The 21,076-nt window shown below is 46.2% G+C and overlaps 1 non-coding gene across 1 annotated transcript; it reads left to right on the forward strand.

The window, feature by feature from the left end:
- The first annotated feature begins 14,680 nt into the window (after positions 1-14,680).
- On the forward strand, positions 14,681-14,752 carry Trnaa-ugc (transfer RNA alanine (anticodon UGC)). Its single transcript has one exon. It is a non-coding gene; the product is annotated as a tRNA-Ala (tRNA).
- Positions 14,753-21,076: the final 6,324 nt, after the last annotated feature.

Below are 21,076 nucleotides of genomic sequence, written 5' to 3' on the forward strand. Positions count from 1 at the left end.
CGTTTCGCTCGGAGGGAAGTTTCAACCCCCGAACGATGTTTTATGATATCGACGAAAAGTCGTCTCTCTCCGTTATACTTCCTTCTCTGTTCTTCAAACGGCCAATCGGCGCCCTCGATGCAATACCATCCCTCTTCCCTTGGTCTGCTTTTACGAAGAGAGACAGTCTCTCCACCTTTCCCCATTTCGTATCGACGAATTTATTGCCGGCACCGCTCGGTCCATTGTAACGAAGATTGTTTATGATATTGACTCTTCCTTTTATGTTAATCCCGTGTCCGAATGGTTCTGCTTGGCGTACTTCACACACGACGCTCTAGCTTACACGCGTAACCAAAACGAAACGCTCGTCGTGTATGTGTTGCGTATACGCGTGTGGAACAATGCACGCGTCTCCATACGGACTGCATGTAAATTCGTGTGCGAACTTGTACGCGTCACGGAGGGTTCGTTGGGGACCAACAACTATGTATCGACGAATTTACGAGGAAACGGACGGTTCCCTGAAACTCACGATGCTCGCTCGTCGCGTTATGTCGTCGCTATGCTAATTGGTGCAATTAGCATAGTAAGTATCGGTAAACGAATACGGGCCATCTCGACGCTGTGACGTACGATATTGACGAGGGGTGGAACGACGATATTTGTCGTGACATCGACCGCAATTAGACCCCGGTACGACCGACAAAAACCATTCTTTTCTTCAACTCTTTGTCGCGTTTCCGACTAACGACGTGCACGATGTAATCCTCCGGTTTGAAAAGGGACAAGTAGAACGAAGACCACCGTTCCGTTTGTCACGTGCGTAACTTTACGAACGTCACGCGAGACACTCGTAACGGTGTACTTTAACGAGAAAGAAAACTAAATAAAAAAAGAACGAAACAGACATCTGGCGAACGTCATGAGAAGATAGAAACGTTTGGCCATTGTAATCCCTAGTCTGTAAAGTCGCTCGTAATTTCGCAACGAGCGAGACACCGTACTCGTAGGGAAGCTGTTGGCAGCCTTTGTTCGAAGACACTCAGGAACAGCGTCGAGTCTCATCAGGATTTTCGTGTGGCCGACATTAGGCAAACTCCACCCACCCTTGATTTACTTAATCGACGGGGATAATTAGCATGGCAACTGGCGCGATAGCACGTCACATTCAGTCGCCAACGATATTCCTCGTCCCTCGATTTTCCCTGGTGGCCGCGTTACACCGAAATCAGACATTCGTATGTAAACTTTCGACGATCTTCCCGCTCCACGAGCTCGGTCTCGATTTTGTCGATGGTCCGGCGAGCATCGAGGTATCCTCTCGATGGCTGAGAAACGCGTCCACCGAGGGACTTTCCGAGCGGTTTACGAGATATACAGTCGCTCGAACCGCGGTACGAGGCCAACGTAGATTGCATCATGGAATATAGATGGGAGAATAACTTCTCTCTTAAAGGGAGACCGAGAGAGGTTGGAGCAGGGGTTCGCGACGATTCGATACGGAACGTTTTCGGGCCACGAGTGCGTTTAGTTAAGTCATTCGCAGGGATTATGAATCCGACACGGCTCGTGATCCTGACGAGCTTTTTTCCTCCGTGGAAAACAAGGGCTGAACGTAGCACGATGACTGGTGAAATCTCGAACGAGACGAATATCCATTAAAACGATCGAACGATATCTATTCAACTAAGTTGCGTTACAAAGTGTAAGTTTAACAAGCTCCGTAGGAAGGGAAAATTTGCCAGACGTTCTCGAGAATTTCATAAAAATAACGAAGGTAAACACGAAGGGAGATTACGCTTGGCTACCGTTACAAGGGAAGTGCTCCTAAATTTTACATGCCCACCTTCGTTCAACTTCCAACCACGTCACAACACCCTGCCCTCCCACCGGTTCGTATTACATCCAGGTTTTTTCCTAGACTACGCGATATACAGATTGGTTAATTATCCTTGGCCCCCGACGAGCGTGTCGGTGTGTACGCGCGCATCACTCGAAATTACGAATTAAAATTTCACCGTTTACACCGGCGCGAGAGTCGGGGGCTTTTACGAAAAGTGCGTGGACGTTGTGAAATTCCATTTCTCGTGACGGGGAAACACTCGTCATGGAGCTCGTTACCGTTTTACAACGTGCCGTGGAACAGGCGTCGCGTATCGAAAAAAAATGAAACTCGAATGGTCGTAATTTTCGGTGCTACGCTATGCGCTAATGCGTTTCGGTGATGCGCGATCCGCTTGGCCGCGAGGCTGGAATAAATCGCGCGAGATATACACGGGGACACCGGCTGCCGGCCGTCAATAAACAACAAAGTGTAACTGAAAAATAAAATCTGTGTAAAACGCGCGGATATGGCACGCGCTGTATCCGCGTGATGCCTTGATGGACGGCGGCGAGAGCTGCACCGATCGAGGCCCGGCGCTCCGATTACATGGGGGGACACTTAACAGCGAAGTACCGGTCGAAACAGCGGTCGTTTCATTGCGAAATGCGGTACACCGGTATGCGGCTGCATGCGCGTTACATTGACTGATTGAGTGGCATTGAATTGAATCGAGGGTGGACGCAGGAAGGGAAACTGGCAAATGCCTGCCCGTTGCAGCGTTGCATCGACCTACGGCTACTATCGAATCCCCTGAACCTCGTGTAATACCCGTTCTCTGTCTCTCTCTTTCTTGCCCTGTGTGGCTTTACATGTGTATAAAGCGTACCGTGCGCTCTTTCTTTTTTCGCGCGAATTCGTGTAAGCCTGGTCCGAGCGGTACATGGGGTCGGAACGCAATTACACCTGAGTAATTGCGGAAGCGAAAGAGAAAAAGCGGTAGGCTGTAGGAGAAAGGAAGAGAGAGAATGAGTTCGCGGTTACAACACGGCTGCTCTCCTGTGCTTCTAGTTGACGCGTTATCCACGAACTTCCCGCCGCAGGGGTGAGACGGAGCCGCTTTCCGCGTGTTTGCGTAACGCCGGCTGACGGAAAAATGAAGGGTGAGCCGCTGGTGGAACGCTTTTGTCGGCACGAGGCATTGATCTTTGAGGGAAAGCTCTTTGAACGAAGGTGTTCGCGGTGGGACGAGGTAGCTTGCGCGTTTGGTCCACTACGAACCACCATTATGCGACGAACATGATAGTTTGATGAATTTGAAACGTTGAAAAAAGGAAGGTTAGACGTAGCAAATACGAGCAACTAAACGTGTATTTATAAAGAAATAAAGTAAATATACAAACAAATAGATAAACAAATGAATCAGGTACACGTACTATGTAGCGTATGTGTAGCATCGATGATTTACGTACGATTACGAGGCGATTCTTCTAATCTAATTTCTTTTTATGAACGAACAAATCGATATCCTTTGCGTTGGAATCGGCCGGTTTATCACCAACGAAACGAGTCGATATTTCAAATGATTACGGGCTTGGAGGCTTCGTGCGAGCAGTACACAAAGCTTTGGTAATTAATCACAGCGTTCCGGTGAATACCGTCTAAAATTCAGCGAAACAATCGAGGGAAGTTGCGCCCCTGGTATATGCACAAGTGCCATCCACAGGCGAGTTGGGGCTCCGAGCGCGGCAGCGGCCTTCCAATCCATCTGTAAACTGTCCACTTTGATGGGACGACAATCACACCCTGTTGTAACGAAGCTCCGCGGCGGTATTGTCTCGTTTGCGCGAAATTGTAGTACCTGGCCGTTCGAATGTATCGGGGCGGGTTGCCCGTTGAAAATAAAGATCACTCGGCGTTGATTGCGCCATTGCGAAGTAATCGAGGCACCGGCTGGCGATGGATACCAGCCTTCGGTCGCCACCCCATCTCTCGTTCTCCGTTGGTACGCGGGTTCCTACGTCGCTATTTTTTCCTCCCTTTTCCTTGCTCTTGTTGTTGTTGTTGTTGTTGTTTCAGTTTTCCATTTACTTTGTTCCACCCCGTTCCACAGCCGAGAAACGAGGAACGTGGGCGTGCAGTAGAGAGCCCCGGTACTTCGATTAACGACGATATGCTACGAAAATTGCATCAACGAGCGACAGACGCGTGGATGGACAGCGTCGCCGCCCCAAAGCGAGGGCGAGAGCCTCCTACTGGAAAATATAATGAAAAAAGATTTCCGAGAGTGCATCGGGGAATCAATTTTGACGCGCTCTTATAGGCATTTCCCGTTAATTAGAATAATTTAGGAACGTAATAAAATGCTTCTGCACGCACGATCGACTAATAGGAAAGTAAACGGCCGATCTGATTCGAGTCGGACAATATGCGTCTCTGTTATTTCGTTGGTTGCGGTGCCGGCCATCTCTGCCGGTCGAATTCATTTAATTAAAGAGAGAATTAATACGAATGCCGGTCGGCTTCGAACGAACGAACGAAAATAAACGATATATCGCTCGTTAGCCGAGTACCGAGGCTTCATAATCGTATCGAGTTCCTAATGAACGGAAAAACAGCGTTTGCGCGTTTTAGTTCCGAGCCCCGGCCTCTATTTTAACGAAGTTCCCGATATCACTATAATTTTGTCTACTTGTCGACGGCGCTCGATATTCCGCTAATTCGATTCCGACACAAAAGAGAGCGACGGCGGCGGAATGGTGCGCAGGTGTACACAGCCGTGTACCGCGATAATGCAACGCGCATCGCCGAACACGTGATGGCGGGAAATCGGTAAATCAGAATGATCGATACAGCCGATCAGACGAGGCTAGGATTACGGCGACGCGATTTGTTCGGCAAATTATACCGGCAATCACTGACTGTCCCGCTTAATCGAGTCGTTATGGCTTCCTATATAACGCTGAAAGCCAATAAAATCGCGGCCATTCGTTTCGGGGATATATCGTTCGGGCGAAACGGGGGAAAAAAGGCTCTTACCGATCGAATGACCGACAGACACGAGAGGGGTATAAAAATATTTTTAATTGCGAGTCCTTGGCCGCGTGGAATCGCATTAAACGCAACTTGCCGACGCGACTAACGCGCTTGTCCGGTTGAAAATCGATCTGGCATCGTGCGTAGCCTGGTCAGCGTGATTTTCAAAATGTTCGAATCCATCAAAAACAGTTACAGGGATTTCCTGCGATCGCGTAATATTCCTATGGGTCTTGAGCCGACGCCAGAGCGGAAGGTTTTCCCAACGGGAGCAACAAGTGTCGTATTCCTCTTATTTTTCGCGACGCATATATAAGAATATATATGTACCTACCTAGAGAAGCTAGTTGAAATTTAGTGGGCAGTAAAACTTTCGGCGTATATCTCGCAAAGTGGCGGCATCCATCTTGGGAATGGCCGGGACGGTACTACGATTGCCACCAGGAGGAAAATGCAAATTGTCGAATATTTATATGCGACGCTGTTCGGGAATGATTTGCATGTCGGGTCGAATTTCTCCACCGTCGTTGCCGTTCTTTATTCCTCGAATACGGAGTGCCATCTAATCGTCGAACCGAGGCAAATCTTTCCACCGTATATTTCCGCTATCTATCATTAAATGGAAATTTCTCCCGACAGAGTGGAATATTTCAAAGAATAGCTCTAATTAGATCATCGTAGGTATCTACTTTGTTTGGTCTTTTACTTTTTTTTTTCTGTTGCAGCCTTCGATCTTGCGATTACATTATCTCCGTAATGATAAGGTATCACGCTCTTAATTTCAATACGCTATTTCTAGATCGACCGTTTTTTGCCTCGTTGCGTCGACGCATCAAGTGTAAGAATATATCGCGTCATTCGAACTACTCACAATACTTAGAAAGCATCGTTCAAAGTCCTCCGGTCGACCAGATATACAAATCCTGACGTCGTTACTTTAAACCAAGTAAAAATTATCTAAGGTTCACAAAAGGTCGTGTTAAAGACATTTGAAGATTATAGAGGGTTATATAAAGGTACTTTAAAAGGTTATGAAAGGTCGTAAAGTGTCATACGAGGGATATTTGTAGGCCAAGAGAGATCGTGACCATGTCACATCAAAGATACTCAGGGACATATGACCCAAGCGATACGTGTTTCGTACGATCGAGGAAGCTTACGTGACGCCTACTATTTCTACGTAATATTAATATTATACTCTCGAAAATACTGTTGTTTCGTCTTAGAAAAATTGTATATTAACCATACGAGTTCCTGACTCAAAACTGACTACGAATTTCCAACGAAGTTTATATCGTTTCACGGCGTACAGTAAAAGCACAGAAGCACGATATGACTTAACGCGGCAACAGTTGCGTTACCGCGCATACCGAGCGAAACCGAAGGGCAACGACGGTAAGCAGCGAAAGCAACGACGCCGATGTTGTATGTACAACAGCCGCAGCTTTCCCATTTTCCGCGACACCATTTCCGCCGCAATATCGCGCGGCCACACACGCCCCATGCATTATGCAACGAATGATATACACACGATATCGCGCATTATGCGAGCGACAGATGTAACAGTCTGTTGCGCTCGTTGCCCGCGACTTACATTTTCACCGAGACGTACGTAGTCTGAGTTCTACCGCGAACCGCCACCAGTCAACCAGGCTCTTTCGTATTTCCTGCCATTTCTCGTATTCGCTCGCAAGTTTACGAAAGAATCGAGCACGCCAAACAGTCGAGAAAGCTGGAAGAAGTACGATTCGGATTTCAAGTACTGGGTCGAAAAGCGCGGAAAGCAGCAGAATTTGCATAGGCTCGCATGACATCGCGTATCGGCTGGTGCAAACAGGTTTGCATATGCAATCGTGCCGTATGTCGCGGTAGCTACGTACATACACGCGTTACATATGTATCTATAATATATACAGATTTATATATATATACACACACATATATACACACACTCGTATATGTATATATAACGTCAAGAAACACGGGATCAGCTTGTACATAATTATGGTTGGTACACACGCATCGCCTGTCGATGTCTGCACATAATGTATGTACCTACATATGTATAAATATATGGACAGGAATCGACGCACACAGTTGCGCAGGCTTGTGGGTGTGTTGTATATGCATAACGATTATATGCCTATTAGAGGAATACAGGGACGTATACGTACATACAATATAGACACAGGAAGGAAGAGGAGTGGGATCACGGGGGATAGTACCATTACTGGTATTGATGAGCAACTGACCGGAGGAATTGGTTCAGCATGTGTGATCGATCTAGCTAATCTCCCTTTGCGGCCGGCCAGATGCTAATCTTCGATCGATATCTCGCTGTGATACGATATTGCGTTAGCGCGGGCAAAAAATCTGGAACTGCTGCAAACTGTTAGATACCATATCTGGCAAGCTACTCGATCCAGCTAACTTCGTGCTCGATGGGGTATCGATCGATCTACGATGGCTTCTGCGATGCTGGAAACACTTTGAATCTACTCACGGCCGACAACTTTGACCCTATTCGCTGAGGCTATTAATGGCATTCGGGAAACAATTTTACCGAGCGGTAGATGACGACGAGCTTCGGCTCTCGTTTCAAAGAGACGGTCACCTATCGATAAAGCGTTTATTATTGCCTCTATAGTATCTCTCGATACAATCGTAATGCGTTCCACCGTAAAAATTGGGTGGATTATTAAACACGCGTTACGCGTTACACGAGGTTAAAAAGTGACGGGGCTCGTTTTTTCGAGATGGTGCGAAATAGAACGTGTCGATTATACCGTTAATATCCACGCGTGACCAACAGCCTCGAATTACTGCTACTAATTAACGCGTGCGATACCCCTTCAACGAACGTTTGCTACTGCAAGAGCTCCGTATAAACTTTTACGGCAGCCGTTTACACAGTCTACGGTTTCTTTACGACGGTTTCATTACACTTTTCTCATACGAGAAATTAGAGATCAAGGGTGCATGAAAATTCATCGTGGGCGTCGAGTCGAGACGACCTTGCAAATTCGTGGCAGAAGGCGAGCAACTCGTCTTCGTCAAGAACCAGGAATACCCGTTAATTATTAATAATAATCGTTCCTCGCTTCCGCCAGCGGCTCGCTTCTGAAAGACGAAGCCAGCTAGAAAGTCATTAAGCTTACATCGTCCACGTGCCATCCACGATCCTTGTGGGGTGAACGCGTCCTCACCTGGATATGTGGATGTACAGAAGCTTATTATGCAACGGGTGCGTGAAGGATTGCGTCCATTGCGTAGGGTGCACCCCCCTTGCACTTTCGTCGAGCGGAACGGACAAGGTACTTTGCTAAATTAAAGCGCGAACCGCACGCAATTCAGGCTCGCGCATATGCACGCACGCGTCAGACGCACGCACGCACGTACGCACGCATGTTGCGTACGTTTCCACACGTTCGTATTCGCTCGTAGACGCGACCTACCTCGCTCACCTACCGAGAAATTTCGAGCTTGCCGCATCGCATGCTCGTCTCTGTAAATTACGCGGTGCATTCTTCACCTTCTAATCGGAGTTCGCGCGCGGAACGCAGTTACGCGATCGTCAGATAGCGCCAGTAGTTTGTCCGAGGGAAGTATAGATATTTGTCGGGGCAGTTGTTACGTTAAATAGAATCATTAATTAGCAGTCGCAAAGCAAGTATCGTTGAATTTCGTCCGGTTATTTTATCGCGCCAGTTTATCGAGCGAATTGTTCGTACAATTTGCGCGAAGTAACCGGGTTATGGGTTAATTTATCGCGGTATGGAAAAGGTTCTCGAATAATTTGTCCCTAATAGACCATCGAAAGATTTATTAAAAATTCATGTATGCGATCGTTCGTTGGCGTATCATCGATCGTGCTTTTATTGTCGGCTAATGCGGTGTGTGATCGCGGTGGTGAGCACGAAGGGTAGCCGAGGAACAATGAAATGAAAAGCTAGATTTACTTTATTGCGCGCAGGTGTTGTTGTCCGTAAATTATCCTCGGTATATTAATGCCGCGTTGTATACCATCCACGAAAATAAATAATCGTCTTCCCGTGCATCGTCGCTCCAACTATTATCATAATTTTACGGTCGAGTGCGCATCGAGTGGATCTACGTGTTTCTGAATCGTCACCGAACGATTTCACGCGCATCGTACACTCCGCAGAACAAATAACGCTATGGTTTAACGGTAATTCGATGTAATCGCGTTTTATCGTTCAGCATTTAAATCGAAATACAGTTTGTTGTCTTTGTGGACATTTAATCGAATATCAGGCGCCCACCTCACGATCCCCTTGTAAATCCTGCTCGAATTTTCAACCAGAGGAACGAACTTGGCAATTGTATGGCAATCGATTAAAATATTTTAATTGGGGGTGCTTGCAGTTGGACGTCCTATAACGAATGACTCGTATCAGGGCTGATTGTAAATTAAGCGCGAAACCGCCGTTGATTGGTTTAAAATCAGATCACTACGAATCCGTTCGACGGTCAGTTGGATGCATCTATCGTTTGTGTGCATCGGCTAGGAGCGAAGAGTGGCAGGAATGCATCGCGCGAGGGAGAGTGCAATAAAGGGTGGCTGCATACAGAGAAACTTCCCTAAAATGAATTACACGGGCGTGGATCCGTTGCCAGGCAACCTTCCTCTCTTTTCCTCTCTCTTTCTTCCCCTTTCTCTCTTTAACCGTAATGCACTCTGCGCCGCCACGGTTTTTGTTTGTATTACAAAATCACCCTGTCACGGACGCATCGTGGCCAGTGATCGGGGAATTTGTAAATTCTGGGTCGAGCCCGGTCAATTGACCCATACCTAAAGCAATCAACCGCGTTAAAAAAAAAAAAAAAAGGATGGGAGGAGGAGCGACGGGGTGCAGTTTTTATATCGACACGTTTTACACGAAACCCGGCGAGCACCGTGACACCCAGGAATTTACCACTTGTCGTTCGCATATCATCCACGATGACATTATGCAATTACGAGGCCGAAATTTATCCCGAACGAAATTTACGTTTTTCGTACTATTCGACGATTTATAGTTTACGTACGACGGGCGATAAATTCGGCTTGACAAAAGCCCCGTGTCGAGATCGTTAACACGGCGGCAGGTACGTTTATTTTCTGCTTTCACAGAGGCTTCGAAGATTTTTGCCATACGTCGAACGAGCAACGGCACGAGAAGAATACTGGAACGTGCGAGGGGTTCGAAATGAATATCCTTTTTGGTTCCGGCTGTACTCGACACCGAGTTCCCACAACTCGCTCCCACCCCCCCAGTTTCACGGTTGTAACTGCGATTTGCTGTTTCGCGAGCTGGCCTTTAAAGTTTCAACCCTAAAAGTGTTTCACGCTTGGTATCACCCATTGATCGAATTTAAAACTGATGCGTAGCCGAGCTACCCGTTCGGGTGACATCGCTTTGACACCCGGATGTACTGATTTTACAAGCAGGCACGCGACGGAAACGGATTCTGCCAATGAAATTTAGGGTTGAAAAAGAAGAAAGAATGAAAGAGAGAGAGAGAGAGAGGGAGAATATACGAATGGAAATTTTCGCAAACAGAGTATAGATAGATTCGAGGGTCGTATTTATCTATTCGCACAATGTCTCCGATGATAAGCGTGACGAATCGGTAGAAATCGTTTCTCATCCCGCAATGTTGTATCAATTAGTCACGTCGATGTTAATGATGAAACATTGCAAATAATGAGAACAATCGAGATAACGAACGTACGTTAAACGCATCTTCGAACAAAAGCTTCAGATAATTGCGTTATATCGGTCGGATTAACAATTAGATCTCGTGACGGTCAATTAAAGATAATGAACAATAAAATCGTTCAAACGCGGTATAGCATCGATAACGATCCGGTTTCCAAGATTAATACCTGGAATGGGGAATATAAGCCCGAAAGGGGTTAGTTCAGGGACTTCCGTTGGCGAAGGTGGAACTGGGTTTCCAGGTAAACGCGCTATAGGATTCCGCAATGGCAGACGCGTTCCTAGACTCACGGCGATTCCGTTGAACCGGTCATTTTCGAGAAACGCGGAAGCCTAGTAGAAGGGTAACGGTGTTGCATTTCACCATAGTGTTCCGTAAGAATTCTGCCGAAGCGCACCGACATGTCGGATTCATTGCGCGATTCGACGAACCGAACTGCCATTCTGCCGATCGATACGACGATAATTCCACCGATTCCCATTTCCGAGTTGCTTTTTGGGCTTGGTCCAAGTCTCGTTCGAATAAGAACCATCCATAGAAATCGTGGAAATTGAAACAGTATACCGTCGATAAGACGCATCAATCACCGTGCAAATAACAGGCAAAGCCGATCTGGTTCGCGCAATAAGCAGCGCCAGACCCGCGGCGATAAAACGACGCGATTCGAATAAAACGAAACGAAAGGACCTTAGCGGTTCGACGATTATTCACGCTATGGCCATTTGTTATCGGCAGATTACCCGCGCAACGTATCGACGAATGGATTAACGTCGGGTTTGCTCAACGCAGCAGATAAGGAGCCGATAAGGGACACGTAATTGCGACGAAACGGCTGCCGACACTTGCCGCGGTAGGAGGTCTCTATACAGCGGCGTCGTTCTCGGGCTTCTATCGTCGTGTCGCCGAATCGTAAAAAGCTCGGCAGCCACACGCTTTGCATACGGCACGTCCAATCGCGAAATCGGATGTCACGTTTCTACGTTGCCCGTTCGAACGTTTTCTTATCATGCACCGTGAGGCTGTTCCGGTTGTTAGACACAGACGTTTCGTTTATTTTATTCGGCCGCGTTTTACTTTATTTCCATCGACGGTGAATAGGTTTCCCATCGGGGTTCGGGGATTAAGTAAATCTGGTCACGTTGGACGAAGCAGGCGGAACGAGCGAGTGTGCGCGAGCTGGAGCGATGCCCGCGATGGATACCCGTTATCTCGTATCGAGTCCCCGGCGTTTTATCTTCCGTGTGTAAAGAAACGACCCCGAGCTGATACCGAATGGAAACTCGAAGACGGACCGTATTTACAGAGAACTTTTCTCGAAGAGAAACGCGCGTACAAAAGAGCCTCTCTCACCACGGGCGGCCGGCTACTGCAGTTTACTTTCGTGTAAACACCGAGCTCCCGCGAGTCCCAGCCTGTTATCGCAGGATTATTTCTTTCATTCGTTCCCGACTTAAGGATACTAAGAATAAAATATGCACGGACAGGGCTCTTTGGGAGCCGCGTTTCTTCAGTACCATTCCCTCGGTCGTTCTTCGATAATTAGCCCTGTTAATTGCGAAATATCGTCTCTCTTTTTCTTCCCGCTTCGCAACCACGCCGCCTATACCGATTTAACGAGCGAGCGAGTGAGAGAGCAGCAGAGAGAAATGGTATTAAAAGAATGTTTACGAGAGACCGGTTCTGGTGTTAAAGTATAATAGGACGCATGCCTCTGGGTATCTCTCTCTCTCTCTCTCTTTCTCTCTGTCTTTCTTCTCTAAGGCTGCCGGGATTAATATCGCTAATTGTTAGTCTCAAAGGATGCGAAGTATGTCGGCTCGAAAGTCTGCAGGGGGCTAAGGCAACGACTTGGAAAATTAAGGATTAAGACTTCGGGGCTAATATTGCCTCGTCTTGTATGAAACATGGACGAGCTTGCTGTAGGTGGTAATTCGGAGAACAAAGGGGTTTTTGTTTGGCTTACGAACGTTCTCGCGAACGGACGTTCGAACAAGTTGATACAAATAATGTTTATCGCACTGGCGCAAATTCTGTATACGCGTCTTGGGTATAGCATTTCTAGATAGAAATGTGTTTCTTAAAAATGAACGAAAGTGAAAAATAAGAGTATGAAATATTTTCGTAACGAGAAGGTACGAACGCATGTATATGTATAAATATCGGAAGAGATTTGCGAGATCCGTCATGTTTTTAAGATGCGTCTCGACGTATTGTTTTAAAACACCGCGCTATCATTCTCACATTACTGTTTGCTTTGCCTTTGGACTTCCAAAGAGGGAGATTCTCGGATTTATACGATAAGAATGCTCGTTCTTATTCGTCTGCCTCTAAAATATCACATTTCACGTATCGGGTTACGATTTATCAAGTTTTTAGGCATACAGAAAATTTAAAAGGGGGATATCAGATTGCGAGTTGCCGCGTTGTCAAAAGAATATTGACTTTTTCGAACCAACTACGACACCGAGCGTTAAAAAGTTTGCGTTAATTCAAAGGCATTAGTATCACGGCCATGAGTAAATATCGGCAAACGACTATACATATCAACGGTACACGATAATAACATTACTAAATATCTTTATATTAAATATTATCTAATTTTCCGCTGCAACCGGTTCGAGCCACAACGTTACGCTTTGCGAAAAATATAGTACGATCGTTAAGACGTATCCTGTACGCTCGACGCGAAGTCAAGTGTTACAGGCTACTGTTGCAGACATCAACAGACATAATTAAGAATGTATCAACGCGTAATGGATGGTAGCGCTTATCAAGTTCTTTCAGCCAGTCGAAACAGTCCGGTCGCGTCTGGCTCCGCCAACAGACTTTCTTCTTCTTCTTTCTTCGCGGTAAAACCAGCGTCATTTATTATAATGCCTCCGGTCTGCGCCATACATATAAACATCTTGGCCTTTAGAAAGCACAGGGAACGGTTACTTTCACTTTTACCTATTCTATGTATCCGCGCGTGTACCGTATCGCCTGTGTAATGCATGGACCCATTCGAAAGGTGTCGGACGATCCGGCCAGTGTTATTTCCACGGTCACTTTCCTGGCAAGTTTTCTAACTTGCCCTATCTCTAAAAGGAAGGTCTCTTGTATACGTCGATGGGATTTGTGGGATCTTCCCCGTTGTAAACCTATCATTTTCCTCGCTACGAAGGTCATAAGTTTCCTTGTACGTCAACCAAAAATGATACTTTGATTAAAGATCCTTAGATATCTTTACAACTTGGGGGCAAGAATAAATCTACGGCAGAAAGATTTCTAAAATTATCAACCTGTGTATGACACACCGTGCGCGTAATTGCAACGTATACGCGAGAATCGAAATGTTTTTTAAACGAATACGAACCGAGGAAGGGAGAAAAAATGCGGGCGAAAGATAAAAGTAACCGGTGCACCGGGTGATAGATCTTTATTAGAGGTCGGTGGTGCATAAGTCACGCGACGGGGGGTGACTTTTAGCCATCCTCGTAATTCTTTGAGCACGTACACCAACCCCATGCGGATGCGTTGCAATAATGGGACGCAATTGCGGCAAATGATCATCGGTTTTACCTCAGGGCCACTCATAATTCGTGGAACAGGTCTTTACGTGGATTATATAGCAGACTGAAAATCATAGTGATGCAAGTTAGTGAACTACTATTTCGCGTAAGATAGTGTTTTAGTTTCATTAGTAGAAAGAAATTCAACGGAATTTTAGAAAACATGTCGCGATGCAAAATAAAATTATAACTTGGCCAGATAGTTCTTTCAGGGAGTGTACAACGTGAAAAGCTTGTTCGAATTTTGACTTACATGGCTATGATTCTCAGCTCGCCATATGACGTCGTTTAAATTGCATATCGTATTTTCGAACACGATACATCTGTTAATAATATCGGTCTTGTATATTCGCAGAATTAGCTCGGCAGAGACAGCTGGCTACGTATTCGTAATAATCGGTAATCGAAAAGAGTATATACGCATACATTCGAACATCTGTTTCGATGATTTAATTAATTGCATTAATTTAACCGGAATTGTTTATAAATATATTATAATCATTGTTTATGTAGCTTTATAGAGTTTGCCCGTATTTCAAAATATAAAATCATCTACGAATATAACGGGGATGTAGCTCAGTGGTAGAGCGTTCGCTTTGCATGTGAAAGGCCCCGGGTTCGATCCCCGGCATCTCCAATTTTTTTTTTCCGCTACGTGTGTTTCTTTCTTTTTTCTTTGCTTTTCATTACAGTAATTCGTATTGAGATTTGCCGTACGCTACAATTTTCCATTACAAAAATATATACAAAGTAACTTAAATTGTAAATTAGCGTAATTTTCTATTTATACGTAGGCATAAACACGTGTTGCCAGGATTAATCACAGAGTAAAATCATTGACACAAATGTCATATGGGGGGACAAGAAACACCGTAATTATGGCATTATAGGCAATCTCGGGAATAAGAAATATGTAGGTTATATTTCGAATCTCGCACTTATGCTTTGATTTTTGCGCAATTTAATCTTGATTACCAATAAATCAATGGAAGAAAAAGTAGAAGTCGGTGGTTTATGCAGTGAAATCTGATATTCGCGTAAAAAAGCACGGAGCTAAATTGAAATAACAGGAAGCTGCGGAGCACACGTATAATCATCGATTCCCCTCGAGCGTGCGGTCGTCCGGTATCAGCAATCAAAAGTTTCCTCTCCGTTTTTTCCCTTCTTTTCCATTTTTTGCCTCTCTTTTTCTTTCTTTTCAGAAGCCGCGCAACCGCCGTCCATCGACCGGACCGACATTTTACGTTTCACGAAGCCAGAAAATCGCGAAATTCGTAAGGATTTTATTAAGGTTTCCCGATTTAATTTTCCGAGGATACAGGACACTACTATTAAACGAGCGGAACACGTTTCCCGACGTCAACGCGAGCCAGTAATACAATAACCGTGTTGTCACGCTGACAGAGAGGCAATTTTAGGATTTCAGTCAACACAGCCCTCGAGAAACTCGCGGAACAAACGTTCTCTACGCGTTCGAAACTAAATTTTAATTACTCTACGTCGCGTGTTTCCGAGCAATAGCTCGTCGAACCACGCTCGCGAACCCACGTAAAGGAAAATTCTTTTCCGGCGTTCGATTAAATACCGAGGCAAATCGTTCGGACCGTCACGTTTCTTTCATCGGTGGAAAACAAAGGCGAAACACCAATGGATATATGTTGGCATATCGGAAGGTAAACGGGTCGAGGGATCTCGCAGGATGAATGCCGACCGAGCGCCCCGAAGGGACCGATGCTCGCTTGTTCGTTCTCGTTCGGATGCCTTTTTCCCTTTCCTCTCGCATGTTCGTCTCTCGAACAGGAGAATCGATCGCGATATAGTCGGCAATGAAATCGAAAAGAAGGAAAGAAAAGGGAAAAAGAAGCAATAAAAAAGAGGAAAGAAACGATAAAAGGAAGGGTGAAGCAGAAAATGCATATAACTGCAGAATCGTGTTGAACGCAGCGGAATAACGCGGTTTCCAACTTGGACGTTTGAACGTTTCCTAATCCGATTAGCGCAAAAACTGCATCCCATTGCAATGGAGCATTGGCGTTACGAACCGCGTGGCGTCTCTCTGCGCGAAATCGTGTACCACGCAGCCTGCACCGCCTGAAACTCGGCTGTACGCAGACTGCACGCAGACTGCACGCAGACTGCACGCAAGCAAGCCGCGCGGTTCATTTCTCAAGCTAAACGCATTTATCGGTGATGCACCGAGGGAGAAAATCAGAGCCCTCCGCCTCTCGCCGCCGACGTCGTACAGCCATTGTCCTCGCGTACGCGTCGCCGTTGTGTTAGAGAATGCCGTGGCGAGGTGCCGAGCAAGGGGCTGCGTCGGAGGGTTCGGAGTGGAAGGACAGGGAATAGAGGGTTGCACGCCATTCCTTCGACATTACGTCATACGTCGATTCTCTGGGGATTCCCACGGCGTCAACCCACGCCGAGAAACTTCGTCGACCGCATTCAGCAGGTAATATACCGCCGTTTTGCACTTATCACTGTTATTAGAGATATTAGTCAGCCGGTGCAGTTACGTACACTTTCTTTCTCGTAGGATACCGAGTTTTCTATTTGCTTTCATCTGGCAAGAGTTCTCTATTGGTTACCTATTAGAAGATGGAAGAGCTCGCGGTGTTTGTGTACGCGAAGAAAGTAGGTTTGTCGGTAGCGTGTAATATGTGCGAAGAAAATGAAAGTTACGAGATCGATTCGCGTTGAACGGAAAAAGGGAATCGAAAAAAGGGAAACGAATTCCACGCGTTCGACGCTGGCAATCGTCCGATAAGAGCCATCCTCCTGTAATCGTTTTTCCACGTTCCAACCGAATCGTCGCTGGGTGAAGAAGTTTAAACAAAAAACAAAGGAGAGGGGGAGGAGAAAGGGAAACTGTGAAAAAGGGAACAAATAATGGAAATGGTGTCTCGCTTAGGGGTAATCGTCGTCGCGTGCTCGCAGAGTAAAAATGGGGCTGCCGCGGCTGATTAATCATCGGCAATCTCGCGAGAGCGCGTCGAAAGGACGCGGCCATTAAAGGCAAACGACGAGAACTTCGTCACCGGTCGGCGTTCGACGATCGTGTTCCGGGGTTGAACGAGTTATTTTTTTTTTTCTCTCCCTTCGCGCGACGATACGTGGCAGAAGGAGAAACAGAGACGAACGAGTAATTTAATTGAAATTCCCCAACCGTGCCCTCACCAGCGGTGGCGCAGAAATTGTGGAAAAATCGAGTCATACGATCGCCGGGGCTGCGTGAAAATGGAATTACGGCGGAGAAACGAGGTTTGTCCGATGATGCAGGTGAACGCCGGTTTCACGAGGGATCGAGCAACCGAACGTACAAAGGGATGAAAAAACATAGACTCGTCAGTCCGCGGAAAGATCGAGGGTTTATAGGGACAAAATTTTTTTACCTTTAAATTTCCACGTAAATTAGCCTTGCAAAATTACTCTCAATTACTGTACGCGATGCTCGCGAGTGCGAGAACTCGTTCGATCCCAACCATCGTGCGTATGCAGAGCGTTCTGGCTGCCTGGCCTCGAGCAGCAAGCGCAACTCGACTGAAAGATATCCTATCTACAGCGTACGTACGAGTTTGCCATACGTGTGTATGTACATATGTGTAAACGCGTATGTACGGTGTACAAATTGGTCGGCGCACAAATTGATCGATAATCTGACCGGTAATCGAGGAGTTTTCCGAAACGTTGCGTTGATGGCTCGTACAGCCGGAAATATTATAGTCGGGCGAAATCAGCCTCGAAATACCGACGGGACGGTGATCAAGGGTCGACCACTTATAGCGCAATTTGTTTTAATTAAAAATCGTCCGTGCCTGCGGTACAATGAAATTCGCATTATACGCGACGATGCACGGCGATATAGGAATTTCGTTAGCGAAAACGCAACGTGAGATCGATAGCGATACTGTACCGATATCGCTGTATGGTATACCGTCTCACGAGTCGATGAGTCGCGATATTAAATGTACTGGCTCGGTGTTAATTATGAATCCACGGGAGTACGCGAATCGAACGATCGTATCGCTGCGGAGGCCTCATTTCGATATGCACATTTTAATTAGCGCTTAACCGAAGAAAGGGCGATATCTCGGTGGCGAGACAAACAGAAACACCGTAATTCGATTCGGAAGGTGCAAATATTTGATAAGGTTGTAACGTTGTGTTACCAGAGGTTCGCCAGAGGCGTGGTAGCTTGTAGGCGGAATCGGTGCAATGAAGTGCATATAGACACTTCATCACCGCGCATCCGGAATCGCCGGAGGTCAGTTACGCGAAAATATTCCCCGTTGTAACATCGTGTTTCGGAAAACGGGAAGGCTGCCTTCGGTCCGGAAACACGCAAACTCCGCCTATAGCCTGCTTGTTTCGGCCATCTGAACCGTCTATTTCGGGTTTACAGCGGCGGAAACCCGAATCGAAACGGAGGTCAGTTACGAGAAAATATTGACTGATCGCGCGTAATGGCACACCCGAGCGCCAACAATAGAATCGTGCCTCTGCCTACGTGTACGTAGCTATCGCGATGCGAAGCACGCGTACCTGTACTCGTGCGTATCCATTCTCGTACCTATGTCTATGTACTTGTACATACACGTATATACGCAAATTCACGCATCCATACATTGAAACATGCACGCGTTATCGCGTACGAATCACGAGTAGAGTCGGCTAAGCGTAGAGACGCGCGGCCTGATGTTAAAGCACGGACATTTCCTGGTCCTCATCAATTGTCATTAAACGACATGATTATTGCGCGTGTTGACGATTATTGCGGCGATAGGCCGTTACCGGAATATCCAGCGAAGCCCGCGGTCTCATAATGATCGATGCTCGATACGTACTCATCGAGTATTTCGTTAATGGCCAGGACATTGTGTCGAGCGATGTGCACGGCCTCGCGAAAATGCCAAAAGCCCTCTCCCATTGACCGTTAACGAGCCGTTTCGAGGAGAGCGCGTTTTATCCAAAGAGTCCCTTTGGTTCCGTTTTCCGCATGATGTCACGGCGGTTGTTATCAGGGCGCGACCATCGATCAATGACCCTGTCGATAAATCGCCAATGCGATAACATCCAATCGGATTATTTCGCGGTTCGCTGATTATTTGAATTTTTCCAGGCGATTCTTGCACGACCACGCTAATGACTTCGATCGTTCAGGGAAAGATCGTTTAACGCGCGAAATGATCGTATCATCCGGTTAATCGTTAGTCGGACGAGAGATGAATTTGCGTTACCGAAACGAACGAACTGTAAGTCACGAAACAGAGCACCTGTACGTACGTCGAGTATATTATCCGGCTACGAGAGCGTGTTCCCTTCGCTAGGTCCGATGATTCGCCGAAAATAATAGATTTATCATCCCCAATTGGCTTCTAGCAGTTTATTTCATGGGAATCCACGGACGATGAACGCCCCCGCGCGGGCCCCTCGTAACGCAACACGCTGATATACGCGCAAGGATTTTCTCTATGATATGCAACATGCGGGACGTAATTCAGTCGGTGCAAGTCATCGGGATCATCTACGTAGGACTAGGATCGCCGCTAACGATCCATCATTTACCGCGACAGCCACGAGTATTAGGTTAAAGTGGCGGCGTGATTCTGCTAAACGCGATGCTAAACAGGTACCGCTTCTGTCGCGAACCTTTCCACCGTCGAGGAACAATATCGTCACGTATCGAACGATCGGTACGTGCACGTTACTTGTCGATATCGAGCGTCGACGTCGATCGTAACGAGCGTACACGCGTAGAAGACGTTAACCGTACGTTAACGAGGAAACGTTATGAAAATTTGTACAATGCTACTTCTAGAGATCCGGTAGTTTGATAAATAAATGAAAAAAGTGAATATATCCGAGGTAAAAAGGGGCGAGGTTATAAAACATCGGTGTAAAGAATACGAAATCGCGACATTTATCTTCTATTTTGCAGTATGCTCGTATCTTCAACCCCGTAACGAGGGGATCCTCACTTGCAAAGACCGATTTCGTCTTATCTGTCCGGCTTATCAGCTACAAGAATATTCACGCGAATTTATCGATCTGTCCGCAGTCGTTTCGGCATGGCTGGCGTTTTCTTTCTTTCTCTCTCTCTAAAGCGTTAGTTTTACGCTCGTCGTCCCCGAGAGACGTGATAAGGAAAAAAAAGACGAGGGGAAGAAAGAAGGAGAAAGAAAGAGGAAAAATAAGAAGACTCAAACTTGAAGTCGCGTTATGAGCATGAATTTTTATATTGAGATATTATCGCGCCGCTGCCGGGAAGGGAAAATAAAAACGAAGTTTCGTTTCGCGACCATAATGACGTACGTTCGTGCGTATCATCGCCGATTTCGTCGCTTCTTTTTCTTCCTTTCGTCCAGCTGAATGTGCAAGCGTACCTTTAAGAAAGAACAAAAAAGAAGAAGAAACAGAAACTACACGCGAGAGTAACGACCGTTGAAATCGATCGTAAAAATTTTCGTTCCTCGTGAATTAAGTTTCTCCCCTCTTCTTAACGGTGGTTAGAGCCGTGTTACGCGAAACACGATGCTTCGTTGGATTACGCAACTCGTTTGGCAAGAATAGACGACCCGCGTGTACGCTGTTACACGTATAACACACACTGTCGGCAGAATGCGAGACCACCTCTTTATCATGATGATAACCTGCGACGATCGTCCGTAGGCTGCGATGAAAACGTTTAATCATTGCTTCACGATGGCTACTTCCTGCCTTAATTGCCCGTTTGTTGACTTAATTAATTGTTTCTAGCGCAGGAGAAGTAATTTCTGACGTACAAAAATAGGCTACATCGCGTGTAACATATTGCTGCATTTTCTAGACAACGTTCCACGAAGCATAGAGATTTTATAATTACGTTTCTATTTAAGCAAGTTTCAGTAAGAATATAAGTAGAAACGTAATCCAAACTTCTTCAAGACATCAAATTTATTTATAAAACTGGAGTAACTATTGT

This window comes from Bombus affinis, chromosome 7 (assembly GCF_024516045.1).
Source record: "Bombus affinis isolate iyBomAffi1 chromosome 7, iyBomAffi1.2, whole genome shotgun sequence".
In the NCBI taxonomy this organism is placed as follows: Eukaryota; Metazoa; Arthropoda; class Insecta; order Hymenoptera; family Apidae; genus Bombus; species Bombus affinis.